The sequence below is a fragment of the Equus caballus genome, chromosome 4 (genome assembly GCF_041296265.1).
Source record: "Equus caballus isolate H_3958 breed thoroughbred chromosome 4, TB-T2T, whole genome shotgun sequence".
In the NCBI taxonomy this organism is placed as follows: Eukaryota; Metazoa; Chordata; class Mammalia; order Perissodactyla; family Equidae; genus Equus; species Equus caballus.
In genome coordinates this window covers 9902192-9920124 of record NC_091687.1, presented here as the reverse complement: position 1 = coordinate 9920124, position 17933 = coordinate 9902192, and the positions used below count along the sequence as shown (strand labels likewise).

At 40.8% G+C, this 17933-nt stretch overlaps 1 protein-coding gene across 6 annotated transcripts in view; it reads left to right on the top strand.

Annotated features, from left to right (window-relative positions):
- AMPH (amphiphysin) overlaps positions 1-17933 on the top strand; it is a 227823-nt gene that overhangs the window by 90573 nt on the left and 119317 nt on the right. The window lies entirely within an intron of this gene.

Below are 17933 nucleotides of genomic sequence, written 5' to 3'. Positions count from 1 at the left end.
TGCAAAGATTATGGGCTTTAAGGGGCTCATGAAGGTGAGTGGTGGCAAGAACCAGACCTTTGGTGCTGTTGGGTCAGAACAGGTGTAATGAGAGATGACCTGGACCTAGACACCAGAGGCAGCCATGTGGAAAGCCATGGTGAGTCCAACTCTGCATTAGGCTCCCTGGGAATTTGTCACTTGTCCTAATGGAATCATCTTGTCTTGACGTCTATGGAATCAAGTGAGGTTGTTTTGTTTTGTTTTGTTTTTCCAGCACCATGCCCTGCTGCTGCACTCTGTGTGGCCTGATCTTGCAAGGAGGTGATGTCCTCCCAAGGCCTTTTGCTAGTCAGAGGCCAATTGGAAGCTTTTTCTCCAAGTGGGGGTGGAGTGGGGGACAATACACATTTTGTATGACCTGCGCCCCTCACCCAGGGTATTTGAATTAATACAGTAACTATTTTGGGTGGAGATGGTGTCAGATCACGCAGTTATTATATTAGCATTCCTGACAACGGGATACAGTCAGTGGGAGTGGGGTATGGGATGGAGGAAAAGGACTTAGTCGTCAAAGGAAGAGTATATGGTCACCAGGCCATGATTCTTTCCTTGCTGCTGTCTTCAGGGCGCTATAGCTTAGTGGTTAAAAGCTGACTCTGCAGTCAAACTGCCTGCTTTGAATCCCAGCTCAGTTACATACCAGCTCTATGGCTGTGGTCAGTTACGTACCCTCTCCAATTTTCAGTGTTCTCATCGGTAAAATGAGGATAATCATTGTAACTTAGCTCACAAGATTGTTGGGAGGATTAAATTCATTTTTAGGTAAGATGCATTTAGAACTATGCTTGGTATATTTTAAATTTCTGTAGACGATAGCTAATGAATTAGGGAATTATGGAGTTATTAAGCTGGGGCATTTTCACAAGAGGAAGAAAGCAAGAACATGTCCTTTCTCCCTTTTCTGGAGCACTCACCTTTTCATCTGTTTCATATCCATCAGCACTAACAGCTCCCTCTTATCTTAGGCAATTTACAGTCCTGATTGAAATCCTGGGTTCGGTTTTGTGGACTTTTCGTTCTACCTCAGTTAACATTTTCCTTCCTATTTGTGCTTCAGGTCAGTGTTTTGAAACTGCTGATTCATCTTCTGTTGGTATAGTGGGTAACTGAGGTCGCAAAGACTGCCTGAGGAGTCTGTAGAAAGGAGTCTGGAACAGAATGGCTCCCTGGTGAGCTGCCTGGGTGTGGAGCCCTCCCTGGCTTCCATGGCCACGTGTCTTGGGAGCAGTTGTCCACAGGTAGATTGCCACCATTTCGCAGACATGCTTTCTCTCAAACATTTGGTCAGTGGTGAATGGAAGAGTATCTTCCCCTAGCTAAGGAGCATGAGGATTAATTTAAATGATCTACAGAGATTGGAGGATCACTGTATTAGACTGCCCTATTGGCATGAGACTTGAAGGGAGCTCCATCCTTGAAGGGAGCTCCATCCTTGAAGGGAGCCACTGGAGAAGGAAAAGCCAGTCCCTCTCAGAGCCTCAGGGGACGACTTGCAGGCTTTAGCAGACTGCCACATGATGGAACTTTGGTGTAAATGCTGTATTCTGGGTTGGATACTGCAGGTATCAGCTTTCATAGAAAAGTATTTCTGAGCAAGGTGACCCAGCCCAGAGGGAGAGAGCAGACACCTGGCTTCCCGGAGAAGGATGCATCGGATGCCAGGACTCACGATCCATTCATCTTTGCTACATCAGTATTCCTCAAGCCATCTTTTTCCACCAAGATTTACTTTTTCTAAGTCAGAGGACTAAGATGTCTTCAACTTTAAAGATGGGGGAGGATAGAAGAGAGCAGAATTCTGGAACCTGATACCTCACCATGTAGACACATGATTGAAAGCAAATTTGGCCAGTGCTTACTCAATCTGCATTTTGGGAGCCCTTCTCACGTGCCTCTATTTCCCTTCCAGGCTCCTGGACTTTCTTTCCTCCATCGCTTTCTAACTCCCAGTTGCCTTCATCCCGCTTAGGATAAACCTGTCTGAGATGTGTACTCTCTCTCTGCCATATTCTCAAACTTTTTAAGTCTGAAGGCCACTCAAAAGGAACAGAAGGCTATGAACATCCCCTCTCTCATCTGTTGTTCTTTCTTCTCCAAAAGCGTTTCCCAGAATTGACAGGAAGGGTCATGCCAGCTTCTAAGAGGCTTTAATGACGTGATGGCTAATGTACTGTTGAGATCTGCCAGAGCCAGGAGTGGATGTCATATGGTGCAGAAATAATTCTGCAGAGGACAGATGGAGGGCAAAGGGAGGACCTTGACGGGCACATACCAAAGGATGATTCTTCTCGTTCCTCTTAAATTAGGGCATGTTAAAACCACTTCTTTAAGTCCTGAAATTTACCCAGAGAGAGATCAAAGAACTAGTACCCCAAAGTTGAGGAAACAGTGCAGTGCCTTCCCAGCAGGTCTCTTCAGGACAGGCAGCTGCCCTGAGCTTGCATGTACCCAATGGTCTCCCTCCCGCCCAAGGTTTTGGAACTTTGCACAGTGTCAGAGTGAGATCTTGATTAATGCTTTGGCTTTGCAGGTGCGTATATGACAGATGAATGAATGAATCATCTGAATATGGGCAGAAGTGGAGACCAATCCTCCATGTCTTGTCTAGAAGAGGCCATGGTCATCCCATGTAGTTGATTCTGGATTCACTGGATAACGTATATATAATTTTTTGTGCTCTTTTTCTTTATGAAGATAGAAAGTGTGAAGAGAGGGGTGCTTCCTTGTTCAGAGGCGACTAATTAAATTGTGCGGTTCTCTCCTTGACTTAGTCTGCCCTAGGGAAGCATGAATCACCCAGAGTTGGAAATTTGTCTAGTCTGAGCCCTCATCCAATGCATGGATCTCTCTAAGGCATCCCAGTAGCCAATCCCGCTGAATTCTTTTTATCATCACCTTTGTCCCAGTATGAAGCCATATATAAAAACCTGTCTCTGACAGCCCTGTGGCCTTCATCTTGAATTACTTTGTAGTCTGCATCCTTTCCTCTTATCAGTTTCCCCACTTCTGATGGTAGGACCAGTTTTCTTCCTTGGGACCACACGTCACCGTAGGTTGACCTTACTTTGATCCTCCTTCCTAACGACAGAAGTCTTTTCCTTGCGGAATAAAAGATTACAGATTTTTTCTTTGACTTAAAATGCCAACTACTTTTTTTGAAAGTTGCCAACATAGTATTCCATTTCTAATTTAAAAATATTAAGAGGGTATTCATTATTCTCTTAATACCATAATAGTCAATATTTAATTTTCACTGGACTGTGAGGATTTGAAACTTGATCAAAATTTTGGCTTTACGGTATGGGCAAACTGCCCACATTAAAGAGTTCTAAATTTGTAGGGGCCTTACTTGGGCACTTTATACATGAGCAATTGTTCTAGAAAAGAATATGAGATTGACATCATTGGAGAAAATTGGCCACCCAAGCTGAGGAACTAACTGCTTTAGGAGACACTGAAAGAGGATTTATTTGTTGAGGTGTTCCAAGTTACCATATTCCTGCCTTTCCTTTCCATTTAATTTTTTATTTGCCTATGTTATGATGTCTTTTAGAATCAGATCAGAACTTCTGAACTTGGGGCTGAAAGTGAGAGAATGAGCACACAGCTAGCCCCAGGGGAATATTTCAGAATCTCACGGGAAAGGAAAGGCAGTTTGCAAAAACTGATTCAATTTAGGATATTATTTTGCATTTGAAAAACAGCGGCAACAAAAGTAACAAGAATCTTATTGTTTTGAAATAGTAAAGTGTCAATGTAGATAAAATTATCCTTGAAGTATAAGACTTAAGTCCTAAGCCAAAATGCACAAGGCACAGAATTTTCTTCATTTTGCCTGTAGGTGGGAGATGTGTCATGTTGTCAAAGTCTGAATATGAGATGCATGAATATATAGTAATCCTCCTGTAATATCAATGGTGCCAAACTCCTTCAGGCTTAATTGGTATTTTCAACATAGCCAGTAGAGAAGTAAACGAGAGAGGTCACCTAAATTATGAATTCACTGTCAACTAGTGTGACATAAAACAAGGTAAAAGATATATTTTTATCCTCTCAATTTTATGTTTCAGGGTCTTTGGTGCCCTAAGATGTTTTCTATGTAGCTGATCAGTCTCATCACCTTTATCGAGGCTGGTATAGAAAATCACAGGACGGCTATTTAATGTGCGCAACTGCACTTCCATGGTTTCTGCCAAAAGTCTTGTTGTGTGTTTCTGGTTCTGACCTTTTCCTGTCCCACGTCTGAACCATTTCCCTCTCCCTGGAGTCCCTACGGCAACCTGGCCCCCCTGGCTCTTGGCAGATGACCTGCTCAGTGTCCACGCAGAAATCTGAGGTCAGCCTTGCGTCTTTTCTGTCCCTCATCCTTTTCATCCCAGGAGCCACTTCTTAAGGGTTTCTTTTATCTGTTCCTTAGCTCAGGCTCTGTCATTTATCACCTGGATAGTTTAAATAGCCCCTTACCTGGTCTGCCTCTTCCAGTCTTTCTCTCTTCTAATCGTCCTTAACATTGTCACCAAGGAGTGCAAATCGAATCATGTGGCTGCCTCCCGGGAACCACTTCATTGCCTCTCCATGGTCTATGCAAGAACATTGAAGTCTTTAGTCTGGCACAGGAGGCCTTTCCATAATCTACCGTCAGCCTACCACTCCAGCCTTGTCTAGCCCAGCTCCACATCTTGCACCTCGTGCTTCAACACTGTCAGTCCCTAGATTGCAGCTCGCTTTCCTGCAGCCCCTAACACAGTGTTTGCCATGCAGTCTTCCCAAGTCAGTATAAGTTGGAGATAGGAATGAATACTTTCTTCTCTGCCTACCATTCGTTGCGATTTGCGTTCTTCTCTAGGGAAAATGGCTAACATGATAAATTTATTATGGATTCAAAAATTAGAAGATATTTAAAATTAGAATTATAATTTCGATTAGAAGATGTTTATTCCATTCACCTGTTTGGTAAATGAACCCCTTCCCCAGCCTCTGTATTGGTTAAGCTCAAATAAGTGCCAGGACAGTGGACTCATTACCTCTACCAACAAACGATTTAATTTCCAGAAAACCATAATGAAAAGTTTTTGTGCAAAATTTTTCTTTTTATAGCTTTTACCTGCCAATGTTAGTTCTTGATCTTGGTTTCTAATGGAACATGTCCAATCTCTGTTTACTGTGATGTTCCTTTGGATAATTGAAGAAAGCCGCGCTCTTTGCTCTCCTCTTCTCCCTAGTAATGCAGCTAATTGTATCAAATATACCTCTTACCCCTTGGTGTCAACTCTCTGCCTTTCTGGGGAGCCTTCAGCTGGCTCCAGATTGTCTATGTATTTATGTGTTTACCAACTCATCCAGCGAGAGGAGCATTTGGGACTGCTCTCCTGGTAGCTGTCATGCTTATTAGTGCAGCCTGAGAGTACATTAGATGCTCTGGCAGCAACATCACTTTGTCAGCTCGTATTGCGTATCTGCTAAAGTCGTACCTTAGTTCTACTTAAGGGCAGAAGCCATGTATTCCTAGCGTTCATCCTGTTACATTTTGGTTGAAAGTTGAATACATAAATCTAGTACTTGTACGATTACATCTCTGACCTAACTTTTATCCCTGTTGAATTTCATCTTGTTAGAGAAGCTCTTTTTGTCAATCCTGATTCTTATCATATAATGTATCCAGTATCCTCCCCAGCTTTTTGTCTACATAAGCTTATGCCATTGATGAAATTATTCATTAGGTTAGATAATAATATCTATAATAATAATAGATACTTCTTGAGCATTTATTATATGCCAGGTATCATAGCTCAGCATTTCCATGTGTATCCTTGGTAGTTACATGCAATCTTGTGAAGTACCATTAATACCCTCACTTTACGCTTCATACTGAGTGAGCCACTGCCTCAGGTATAGGTCCCTGAGGGCTGCCTTTGGGATCTTTCTTCTAGTTGATGTTAATTCACTCATCAGTATCTTTTGGGGAGATTCAACCGGTTACTAACAAATTCACTAACTTCTACTAGAATCTATTATGTAAAATCTCTTATATACAGGATATCAGTATGATAAACTCTTGTTTATCTATCTTTATGCTTTTTCCTGCTTGCTTTAGTAACGTATAACCATTGAGGAAATTGTGGAAAATGTAGAAAATTATAAAGAAAAAATAATAGTCACCCTGAATCTTATCTTTTAGAAATAACCACTGTTAACTTTAAAATGTTTTTTAATTTCTTAAAAATTGATACATGATCTCATTTTTTTATGCTTATCAGTTTATTCCCAAGTTATAGTGCCCAATTCTTGCAAAAAATGCAGTATTTTCTGCTCTTTCAAAGAGACTCATAACTGAGAGGAAGTTATTAGTTAATAGAGTGATTATTTGTCCTTTTAATATTTATGTTACTGGATCCTTCCAGCATTTTTTAAATAATAAATTTGCAATGTGGAATAATATATCTTTCATATTATTCATAGATAACGTTGGTTTGTGAAATGAAACTGTGTGATATTGAGTAATTGATAATGTGTGTGAATCTGTATACAGTTTTATTTAAGAAAAACCCTTTGTTTATTAGTGCCAAAGGAAGGCGTAGTAGCATATATTATGAACAATTAGTTTTAGAATAGAATAACACAAGCGGTTTTTACTTGTATACTTAGAATGATTACTACTTTCCTCCAAAGAAAATTTATTTCTTGAAACAATCTGCACGGACTCTGATTTATTGGTTAAATACTTTGATACTTTGGTTTATTTAAAACATTATAAATCAAGTCTAAGGGGGAATGAAAAATAGCAGCTAAGAAAACGTCTGATGAAAAAAGGCATGTTTATTACTTATTTTGTATTCAAGGAAAGTGGTTTCTCTCTCTTTATTCCCAAAGTATAGTATTATCTTCTTCCTACCCTAATTTTCAAACAGAAAGTACGATTTGTTCCTTATGTTTTGGTAAATCATCTTCCTCTAGAGGAAGCATTTACACATTTCTGGTGATTTGTTGCTTTAACCACTGCGTACGCTACAACTTTATTTTCCGGAATCCTTTTGTTTCAACCCAAAACAGTTCTGATCATTTGAGCAACATCAGAATGACATCTGCCTGGGCATCTGATTTTTCTCCTGTCTTCCGCTTGAATCTACCAAGTGGACTGCTTTCTTCCAGTTCATTCATTTTCTCTCTGCCCTTTTCGCATTTTCTTCTGGAAAGCCTTGTTGAATCAAATAATACTTCTTTGCCAGAAAATGAGTTCCTTTAATTCATATTTCTTTTCCTGGGAGAAAATTCGGATTTGTCACCATACACGTTATTCTGGGAGCGCTGGCAACTCAAGGCTTGTAACTGCACTGGATGGGCCTAAATTCTACCACCTGGTGGTCTGTTTGCTGGGATGGGTGGCTCAGTGAAGTTAGCATTGCAAAGTCAGGTGGGCCTGCATCTGACGCTGCACACCTGTGAGATCCATGTTCCTTCCAGGAGTGTAGTCTCAACTAGTAGCAGCGTGATGCCTACGTACAAACAAACCGAAGTAAGATGATGATAATAATAGTGGCTAACATTTAACAAACATTTAATATATACTAGAAACTCTGTTAAATACTATATAAGGTTTTGTTAGTAATTTGAAACAATTCTATGAAATAGATGATGTTAGTATCCCATTATATTATATCCCTTTATAGAATATAATAATATTATATCCCATTTTATAGGAGAGGCAAGGAGAGGCTAGGTACTATGAAGTAACAGTGCCCATGTTACAGCATAGACAAACGTGGGTCTGGCCAACATGCCACAGTGATGGCAGGAGAAGCAGGCCTTTAAAGCCACTCCATCATCCCCATCAGCCCTCCCTCAATCCTCACAAAGACACGTGTAGTCTACTTTAAAATGTGTGCTCACCAACACAGCTTCAAAAGATTTCCTGAGAACTTTGTCTTCTAAATGAGATTGCCGCCTCTCAGGCCACCCGTGCAGCAGTTTTGGAGCCCCACTGCTTTAGAGCCTGTGCTCTTAACACTGTTCTGTGAAGATAAGCCAAATACAACCTGAAAGTGAAATAAAATGTATTGACAAGGTCAGAGCAAGTGTATGAACTCTCAGTAGAATGGGATATACTACTTGGATCAGAACCTGGGCTCCTCCAGTAACTAGCTCTGAGACCTTGGACGAGTTCCTTAAACTCAGTGTCTCATTTTTCTCATCTGTAAAGTGGGTTTAATGGCCTCTACCCTATAGGGTTATTGTGAGAATTAAATGAGTTAATACGTCTGAAGCGTTTGGAAAAGTGCCTGGAGCATGGAAGAGCCCAGTCGCGGTATTATTATGGGAATAACAGGAAGCCCATAGCTATGGGAGTTTTGGTACTAGGTTGGATGGAGAGAAGGTGATGTTGTAACTCAGACTGGAGTGGTCAGGCTTCATGGAGGATCTGGGAAGCTTCATGATTGAATAATGGGAGAGGGATTTTTGTAGGATGGGGATGATGGGAAGAGTCAATGTAGGAATGAAGCATTGCTTAAAGAAAGCCTGGAGCTTTTAGAATCATGACTTGGTGTTTTTTTTTTTTTGAAGAAGAAGATTAGCCCTGAGCTAACTGCTGCCAATCCTCTTCTTTTTGCTGAGGAAGGCTGGCGCTGAGCTAACATCCATGCCCATCTTCCCCTACTTTACATGTAGGATGCCTACCACAGCATGGCTTGCCAAGCGGTGCCATGTATGCACCCGGGATCCGACCCGGCGAACCCCAGGCCCCCGAAGCGAAACGTGCACACTTAACCAATGCGCCACCGGGCCGGCCCCATCATAACTTGATCTTAAGTTACGGATGATAAATAGCTTTCAGCTCACAGGCCAACTTAGATACGTTTCATGCAAAACTATTCTGAGGTCAAGTCTAGGTTCAGCAGGATAGAATGGTGTGATAAACTAGGATTCCCCACAGCATTGGAATATGACAGCACGCATGCCAAATATTTGCTCTTCTGCCTCTCAGTGACTTTCTCAGGACGAGGACCTCGGTGTCTCACTACCCTTCCAACCACTGCTCTTTCTGCCACATGCTGGCTCTCTTGATATGTAAGAAGAGTGTCGGCAGGGCGTTGGGACTTTGGGATCCTTCATGAGAAACTAGGATTTGATTCGAGAAAGCAGAGTAAGGACTTAGAGGAGGGAAATAAGATGTCCAGAGGCACATGTTAGAAAAGAGAGCTTGGAAACCTTGGGAAAATCAGAAAAGAGGTGGTGATGGTAGAATCTGATGGTTTAGCAAAGTAGGTCTTGCTCTACTTCAAATAAGAGATTAAAAATGCCTGGAGAAACAAAATCGAGAAACAGAGGTTTTGTTATAGGTGAGAAGAATCATCATGGGTTTTTGATGGATTGATTTGCTATGTGGAAATAAAGGCAAATAATTTAGCACCTGTTATAGATACCACTCCCTATGACCACATTAAAATTTTGATAGAGAAGTTTGGCATTTCTATTTCATAATATTATAAGCATCCATTTTATTACGTGGATCAGCCATTTGGTACTGTCTTTGTGGCGACGGCACTGTGAGGAATGGAGTAGAAGAACTGGGTTTGAATCTGGTTCTGCTGCTTGTAAAGGGTATGATCTTGGGGAGGTTGTGTGAAGTCTGAGAGTCTCAGTTCACTCGTCTGTGAAGTCAGATGTGCAGGTTCCTGTGAGGATCAGCTGAAATCATAGACACAAAGTGCCTAACGCAGTGACTGGCCTGGAGAAGGCTCTTAGTGTTGGCCGGATCCCTTCCTGCCTCTCTCCCCTGCCTCTTCCATCTCCCCTGTGGCTGTGCCATCAGAGGCAGCTGGTATCAAGATGTGGGTGTGCAATAACTCGAGGAGTTCTGAATCCTTCGTTATTTTCCTTAGAAGACAGAGTGTGGGCTTATGATGTCATCCAATTATAATTCTTTTGTCTCTCTTTACACCCAGGAGCAGTTTTTTGTCGTTAGTGTTTTTGTTATTTTAGTTTACTGTACAATTTCTAGAAACATAAAAAGCGAAGAACTATGATTCGAAGTTTGCATAAAGAACTTTCAGCAAGGGGTCTGCTGAAGATTGCCTGTATGGTTGTACATGTGTAGCCTAGAAGACATGGCTTTCTTAGGGCATGGTAGCATTCAGGAATCTTGAACGAGAAGATGAGAATAATAGTTAAAATGTATAAATCCTATTTGCTTCCAACGAGGGGAAAAGGCTATATGGGTGGGTGGTGATAGAGGTATCAGGCCTCAGAAAGGGGATTTTCCTGAGAGCCTGCATTAAGCTACTTACTGTGTGATCCTATTTCCTCCGCTGTCATGTGGGTAAAATAAGTGCCAGATAGGAGGGTAGCAACAACTAAAGAGGTGCTGTGCCACTTTCCCCAGTTTCAGGCACGTAGCAGATGCTTCATAAATGATTGTTTCTTTTCTCCCATTCTCTGAGACAAGAGTGCCTTTTCACTAACATACAAAGTTGTAGAACCGAGGATTGGACTGTTGCTGCTTGTCCAGAAGAGTTTGATAACCTTCCTTGTAGACCGCTGCCATCGGATGAGGTGTTGCTGCTTCCATGACTTCCCTCATCTAGAGTAACAAAGATTTATGAATTAGTAGATTTTAAGAATTAGGGAAAAATTCATATGGTAAATGCTAGGTGTCTTTCCCCTGCTACTTTAGTTTTCTTGTTTTTTAAAATTTGTTGGTTTTGTGGTGGGGGGTCATTTGGGAGACACAGCTATAAAAAGGTAAAAGGAAAAAAGAGGAATCAAGCAAACTTTTTTTTTTTTTGAGGAAGATTAGCCCTGAGCTAACTACTGCCAGTCCTACTCTGTTTGCTGAGGAAGCCTGGCCCTGAGCTAACATTGTGCCTGTCTTCCTCTACTTGATATGTGGGACGCCTACCACAGCATGGCCAGCGTGCCAAGCGGTGCCATGTCCGCACCTGGGTTGCGAACCCCGGGCTGCCAAGACGCGGAACGTGCGCACTTAACCGCTGCACCACCAGGCCGGCCCTCAAGCAAACTTTTTAAAAAATTATTTTGCTATGTTTATTACAGATAGTTTTTTAATACACCTTTATTGAGGTATAATATAAATACCATAAAATTCACTAATTTAAGTATAGAATTCAGTGATTTACCGAACTATGTAACCATTACCACAATTCAATTTTTTTAAAAAAATTATTTTACTGAGGTCATACTGGCTTACAACATTGTGTAAATTTTTGGTGTACATCATTATATTTCAGTTTCTGTATAGACTGCATCGTGTTCACCGCCAATAGTCCAGTTTTTATCCACTGCCATACATATGTGCCCCTTTACCCCTTTTGCCCTCCCCTGATCACCTTCTTGTCTGGTAACCAGTAATCTGTTGTCCTTATCTATGTGTTTGTTTATCTTGCACATATGAGTGAAATCATACGATATTTCTCTGACTTATTTCACTTAGTGTAATACCCTCAAGTCCATCCATGTTGTCACAAATGGCACGATTTTGTCTTTGTATGGCTGAGTACTATTCCATAGTGTATATATATATATAGCACGTCTGCCTTATCCATTCATCTGTTGATGGGCGCTTGGTTGCTTCTATGTCTTGGCTATTGTGAGTAATGCTTTGATGAACATAGGGGTGCATATATCCTTTTGAGCAGTTGATTTCATGTTCTTTGGATAAATACCCAGTAGTGAAATAGTTGGATCATATGGTATTTTTATTTTTAATTTTTTGAGAAATCTCCATAGTATTTTCTATAGTAGCTGCATCAGTTTGCATTCCCACCAGCAGTGTATGAGAGTTCCCTTTTCTCCACATTCTCTCCAACACTTATTTCTTGCCTTGTTAATTATAGCCATTCTGACAGGTGTGAGGTGATAACTCATTGTAGTTTTGATTTGCATTTGCCTAATAATTAGTGATGTTGAATGTCTTTTCATGTGCCTGTTGGCCATTTGTATATCTTCTTTGGAAAAATGTCTGTTCATATCCTCTGCCCATTTTTGATCAGATTGTTCTTTTGATGTTGAGTTGTATGAGTTCTTTATATATTTTGGAAAATTAACCCCTTCTCAGATATATAATTTGCAAATATCTCTCTCAGTTGGTGGGTTATCTTTTCATTTTGTTGATGATTTCCTTTGTTGTTCAGAAGCTTTTTAGTCTGATGTAGTCCCATTTGTTTATTTTTTCCTTTATTTCTCTTGCCTGAGGAGACATGGCTTTCAAAAAGATACTGCTAAGACCAATGTCAAAGAGTGTACTGCTTGTATTTTCTTCTAAGAATTTCATGGTTTCAGGTCTCACGTTCAAATCTTTAATCCGTTTTGAGTTAATTTTTGTGGATGGTGTAAGATAATGGTCTACTTTCATTCTTTTGCATGTGGTTGTCCAGTTTTCCCAACACCATTTATCGAAGAGACTTTTCTTTCTCTATTGCATGTTCTAGGCTCCTTTGTCAAAAATTAGCTGTCCACAGATGTGTGGTTTTATTTCTGGGTTCTCAATTTTGTCCCAGTGAGCTGTGTGTCTGTTTTTGTACCAAAATTTTTTTGATTACTATAACTTTGTAGTGTATTTTGAACTCAGGGAGTGTGATACCTCCAACTTGGTTCTTTTCTCTGAGGATTGTTTTAGCTGTTCGAGGTCTTTCGTTATTCCATATAAATTTTAGGATTTTTTGTTCTATTTCCATGAAAAATGTCATTGGGGTTCTGATTGGTATTGCATAGAATCTGTAAATTGCTTTAGGTAATATGAACATTTTAAATATGTGTATTGTTTCAATCCATAAGCATGGAATTTCTTCCCGTTTCTTTATGTCGTCTTCAATTTCTTTCAATAATGTCTTATGGTTCTCAGTGTATAGGTCTTTCACCTGCTTGGTTAAATTTACTCCTAGGTATTTTATTCTTTTTGTTGCAGTTGTAAATGGCATTGTATTCTTGATTTCTCTTTCTGAAAGTTCATTATTAGTGCTTAGAAATGCGATTGATTTTTGTATGTTGATTTTGTACCCTGAAACTTTACTGTATTCTTTGATTATTTCTGATAGTTTTTTGGCGGATTCTTTAGGATTTTTTGAATATAGAATCATGTCATCTACAAATAGTGAGAGTTCTACTTCTTCCTTTCCAATCGGATACCTTTTATTTCTTTTTCTTGCCTAATTGTTTTGGCTAAAACTTCCAGTACTCTGTTGAATAAGATTGGTGAGAGCGGGCATCCTTTTCTTGTTCTTGTTCTTGTTCTTAGAGGAATAACTTTCAGTTTCTCACCATTGGGTATAATGTTGGCTGTGGTTTTGTCATATATGGCCTTTATTATGTTGAGATACTTTCCTTCTTTACCCATTTTATTGAGAATTTTTATCATAAATGTATGTAGGATCTTGTCAGTTGCTTTCTCTTCGTCTATTGTGATGATCATGTGATTTTTATTCTTGATATTGTTAATGTGTTGTATCACATTAATTGATTTGTGCATTTTGAGACATCCTTGGAATAAATCCCACATGATCATGGTGTATCATCCTTTTAATGTCTTTTTGCATTCAATTTGCCTCATCTCCATTTGCCAATGCAGGTTCTGTCCCTTACTTCTTCCCCTTCTATATTTTTGTTTTCATAAATTATGTTTTTTGTCTTGTTAGTTTGTGATCATATTGAAGTGGGTATAGTTGTTTTTGATGCTTTGTTTCTTTTTGTCCTTTATGGTATAATTAAGGGTTTGCCAACCTCTTCTGACTTAGAGCTGCAGCTTTCTGATTCTATTTTTTTTTTTTTTTAAAGATTTTATTTTTTTCGTTTTTCTCCCCAACGCCCCCCGGTACATAGTTGTGTGTTCTTCGTTGTGGGTTCTTCTAGTTGTGGCATGTGGGACGCTGCCTCAGTGTGGTCTGATGAGCAGTGCCATGTGCGCGCCCAGGATTCGAACCAACGAAACACTGGGCCGCCTGCAGCGGAGCGCGCGAACTTAACCACTCGGCCACGGGGCCAGCCCCTCTGTCTGTCTATTTAACCTTGCTCAAAGCTTTGTAAACCTTTGCCTTTTTGTTTGATGTAGGAGGGCTCCTTTCAATATTGCTTGCAAGGCAGATCTAGTGGTGATGAACTCCCTTAGCTTTTGTTTGTCTGGCAAAGCTTTTATTCTCCATCATATCTGAAGGATAATTTTGCTGGTTATAGTATTCTTGGCTTATAGTGTTTGTCTTTCAGTATTTTGAATGTATCATTCTACTCTCTCCTAGACTATAATGTTTATGCTGAGAAATCTGCTGAAAGCCTGATGTGGGTTCCTTTGTAGGTTATTTTCTTCTGTCTTGCTCTCCTTAATATTTGTTTTGGTCATTTAATTTTAACAGTTTTACTATTATATGCCTTGGAGAAGGTCTTTTTGCATTGAGGTAATTAGGAATTCTGTTAGCTTCCTGGACTTGCATGTCCAGTTCTTTCCCCAGGTTGGGGAAGTTCTCAGCTGTTGTTTCTTTGAATAAGCTCTCTGCTCCTTTCTGCCTCTCTTCTTCTGGGATACCTGTAATCCTTATGTTACTTTTCCTAATTGAGTCAGATATTTCTCAAAGAACTTCTTCATTTTTTAAAAATCTTATTTCTGTCTCCTCCTCCACCTGGGTCATATCTAGGTTTCTATCTTCAGTCTCACTAATTTTCTCTTCCATATGATCTGCTCTATTTTTAATGCTTTCTACATTATTTTTTCTCATTAATTGTGTTCTTCTTCTCCAGAATTTCTCTGTTTTTTTTTTTTTTCAGAGTTTCAATCTCTTTGGTGAAGTACTCCTTCTGTTCATTAATCGTATTCCTGAGCTCATCGAACTGTCTTTCTGAATCTTCTTCCAACTCCTTGAGTTTCTTTATGACAGCTATTTTGAATTCTCTGTCAGTTAGATTGTAATGTTCTGTGACTTCAAGTTTGGTTTCTGGAGAATTGTTATTCTCTTTCTCTTCTGCCGTGTTACTGTAGTTGTTCCTGGTGTTTGATGAATTGATCCTCTGCCAGTGCATTCGTGGTAGTACCCACCTTTCTTATCTGGGTAAGGCTTTGATGACTTTGGTTCTGAGCTGCTTCGGATGGTATTTAACAGCCTGCACTTCCCACCCTCTGCTGCCTCTGCCAGAGGTGTCGTCAGTGCCCTCTTTGTGCTCCTTGTGCCTCTCAGGTTGCTTGTGTCTTGCTGCTTTCGATGTCCCTGCAGTCTGAGGTGTTGCCAATGAGGCTACCAGGCTCCAAGCACTTCTGCTGCTTCTGGGGTTGCCTGGATCTCGTGTTCCTCCACTGGCTCTTCATTGGCTCTCCATGGGCTCAGATGCTGCTGACCTGCACATTGTCTATGCCACTGCTCCTGGGTTGTCTGGGGATGCTGGTTGCACTGCTGCCAGAGGTGCTGGGTTCATGAGTGTTGCTGTTGCTGCTGGGGGCCTGGGGACCCAGGGACTTGTATGCAGCCCTTGCTGCTAGTGGAGCTGGTTTTCGGGGTGCCATCCATGGGGGCAGGGTCACCGGTTCTGCTGTGGTTCCTGAAATCTCTGGTCGCAGGTTTCTCCTGCCACCACTAGCGGGGAGCAGCAGCTAAGCAGGGAGAGGTTTCTGTTGTTGCTTGCTGTGCAGCCTCTGGTCTCTGGTGCTAGCCAGTGTGTTTTCAAAACTCAGGTCAGGGCACCCTGTCCAAACTGGGAAAATCTGAGTTTTGTATAGTATCCCCATTGTTGGAAAGACCTGGCCACTCCAGGGGCAGGGGGAGGGGGTGTGCATACTGGATCTGCTGGGACATGGGCAGGGAGCAAACCACACCTTTTCTTTCCTGCCCCTGCCAAGTTTGCTTGCAGGTGTGTGGGCCTGTGTGATCACTGTGCCCTGGGTCACTGCTGCTGGGGGAGGGGGAGAGGGTGCTGTCCTAGTTCCATTTCCTCTTGGGGGTCCAGTCCACCCACCTTTAGATGTATAGATGCATGGATCCCTTAGGCATCCTGTTGTGCTGTGTAAGGAATCCTCTGTTTGTCAGTGGATGTCCAGTTGCTGTAACGTAGAGGGGAGAGACAAAGGGAACAACTCACTCCCCCATGATGCTGACATCACTCTTCAAACTTCCTCTTTCTTAAAGCATTACTTAGAATGAAAATATGGGCATAGATGGGAAGGGATCTTGTAACAAGCTCGAGAGTCCCTCTGTGATTGAATTTTACTTTTCTTGCTCATGGGCCTGTGTAATTTTGCTTTCCCCTCTCTCTCTTACAACAATAGTAATAAAAATAATAGTAACAATATCCTGTGTTTGCATAACTCTTCTAGGTTGATCTTCTTGTTGTAGTTTTTGAAAACTAAAGACAAGATTTTCATGTAAACATAAAATATATGTGTCATAGATTTTATTCAACTCGTTAATTAATGAAGTGCCCAGTATGATGTTAAAACTGATTCACAGTGTATTTGTCGAGCTGGGTATTTATGGACTGTTTAATGAAGAGATTTTAAAATAAGATTGCTGAGTTAGATACAAAACTATTTAAAGTCCTACAGGGTGATAAACTATAATCTTTGGGGTTATCTTTTCCATTGGACGGAAACAGTTATCATGCCTTTCTAAGAGATATTTTCGAGTTAACCTCTGTCCCTGTGGAGCTGTAAAATGCCCATTCGGCAGGAGGCCAATCAGAAATGCAATCCAGCACAGCACCAAAGGACGCCCAGTAATGTCTCTTGTCTCTTTCCAAGTTTTAGGTAGTTTTAATGAGGCCTTGAAAGACCTCATTAAAACTTCTTAATTTATACAAGGGTATAGGTTTGATTTTAGGAAACAAATTGGTATAATCTCGTGTAAAACCTAGCCATAGAAAGTGCTTTGTAAGAATATATGTTTTAATACCTGAATGTTTATGTTTCACAAAAATATATTTGGTAATGCCGTAGGGCGCGTGTATCTGAGAAGGCAGTGTTTGCAGAGTTTTTATATTCTTAAACACGTTGGTGTTTTAGGTACTAGATACAGGAGTTTGAATAGTGAACCCAGTTGTGGCTCTCAGAATCCTTCTGCTCTGTCTCATAGTAACTTTCTGTTGTATCTCTAAGAACGACTTCTCCTGATAATCAGTCCTGTGCTCTAGGAAAACAGGACTACTCATGCCCAATCCCACAGTCGTAATGATTTTTCCAGTGATCTTTACTTAGGCTGCTTCCTTGGCTGGAATGTCCTCTGCCTCCTTCCTGTCTATTGGAACTTCCAGTACCGTTTGAGGAACCTCTGCAGAGCATTCCCTGAAGCCCTCAGCTCTAAAGGAGATTGCCCGTAACACTTTGAAAGCCCCTCATGTTGCTTATTACACATTGTCTTTGATTTGTTATTTGTGAACCTGTCTCGTCTACCCCACTAGATTATAAATTTCTTAAGATTAAGTGCTGGGGCCTTGCTTTATTCGTTTTTGTATTTCTGGATGACCAGTGCTTATCGTGGGGCCTAGCGTATCCCAGTGCCTCTTCAAGAGTTTCGAATTGAAGGGAATGTGGGAAGATGGTAGAGGGAGAACTTACCATGTGCCTGGCTGCAGTGACTCTAATACCATCCCTATGAAGTAAGTTAATACTTCAGTTGAATAACTTTGGTTCACTGTTTAACAAACAGTTGAATACCTGTTATACATCAAGCTTTGTGCCAGATGCCTTGGCCAAAAAGACAAGGCATAGATTTTGTCTTTTAAGTCATATATAGCCTACTGGAGAGAACAGATACGTAAATAAATAAAGGCAGTGTAGCATGACACTTGCTCAAAGTCACGCAGCCTGGGAGTGATGGGTTTGTGGTTAAAGCCTGTTGAACTCCAAAGCCAGGATGTCCCAGAACAGAAAAACCAGCTGTGCTAAGAGTGACATCTCCTCAAAAGAG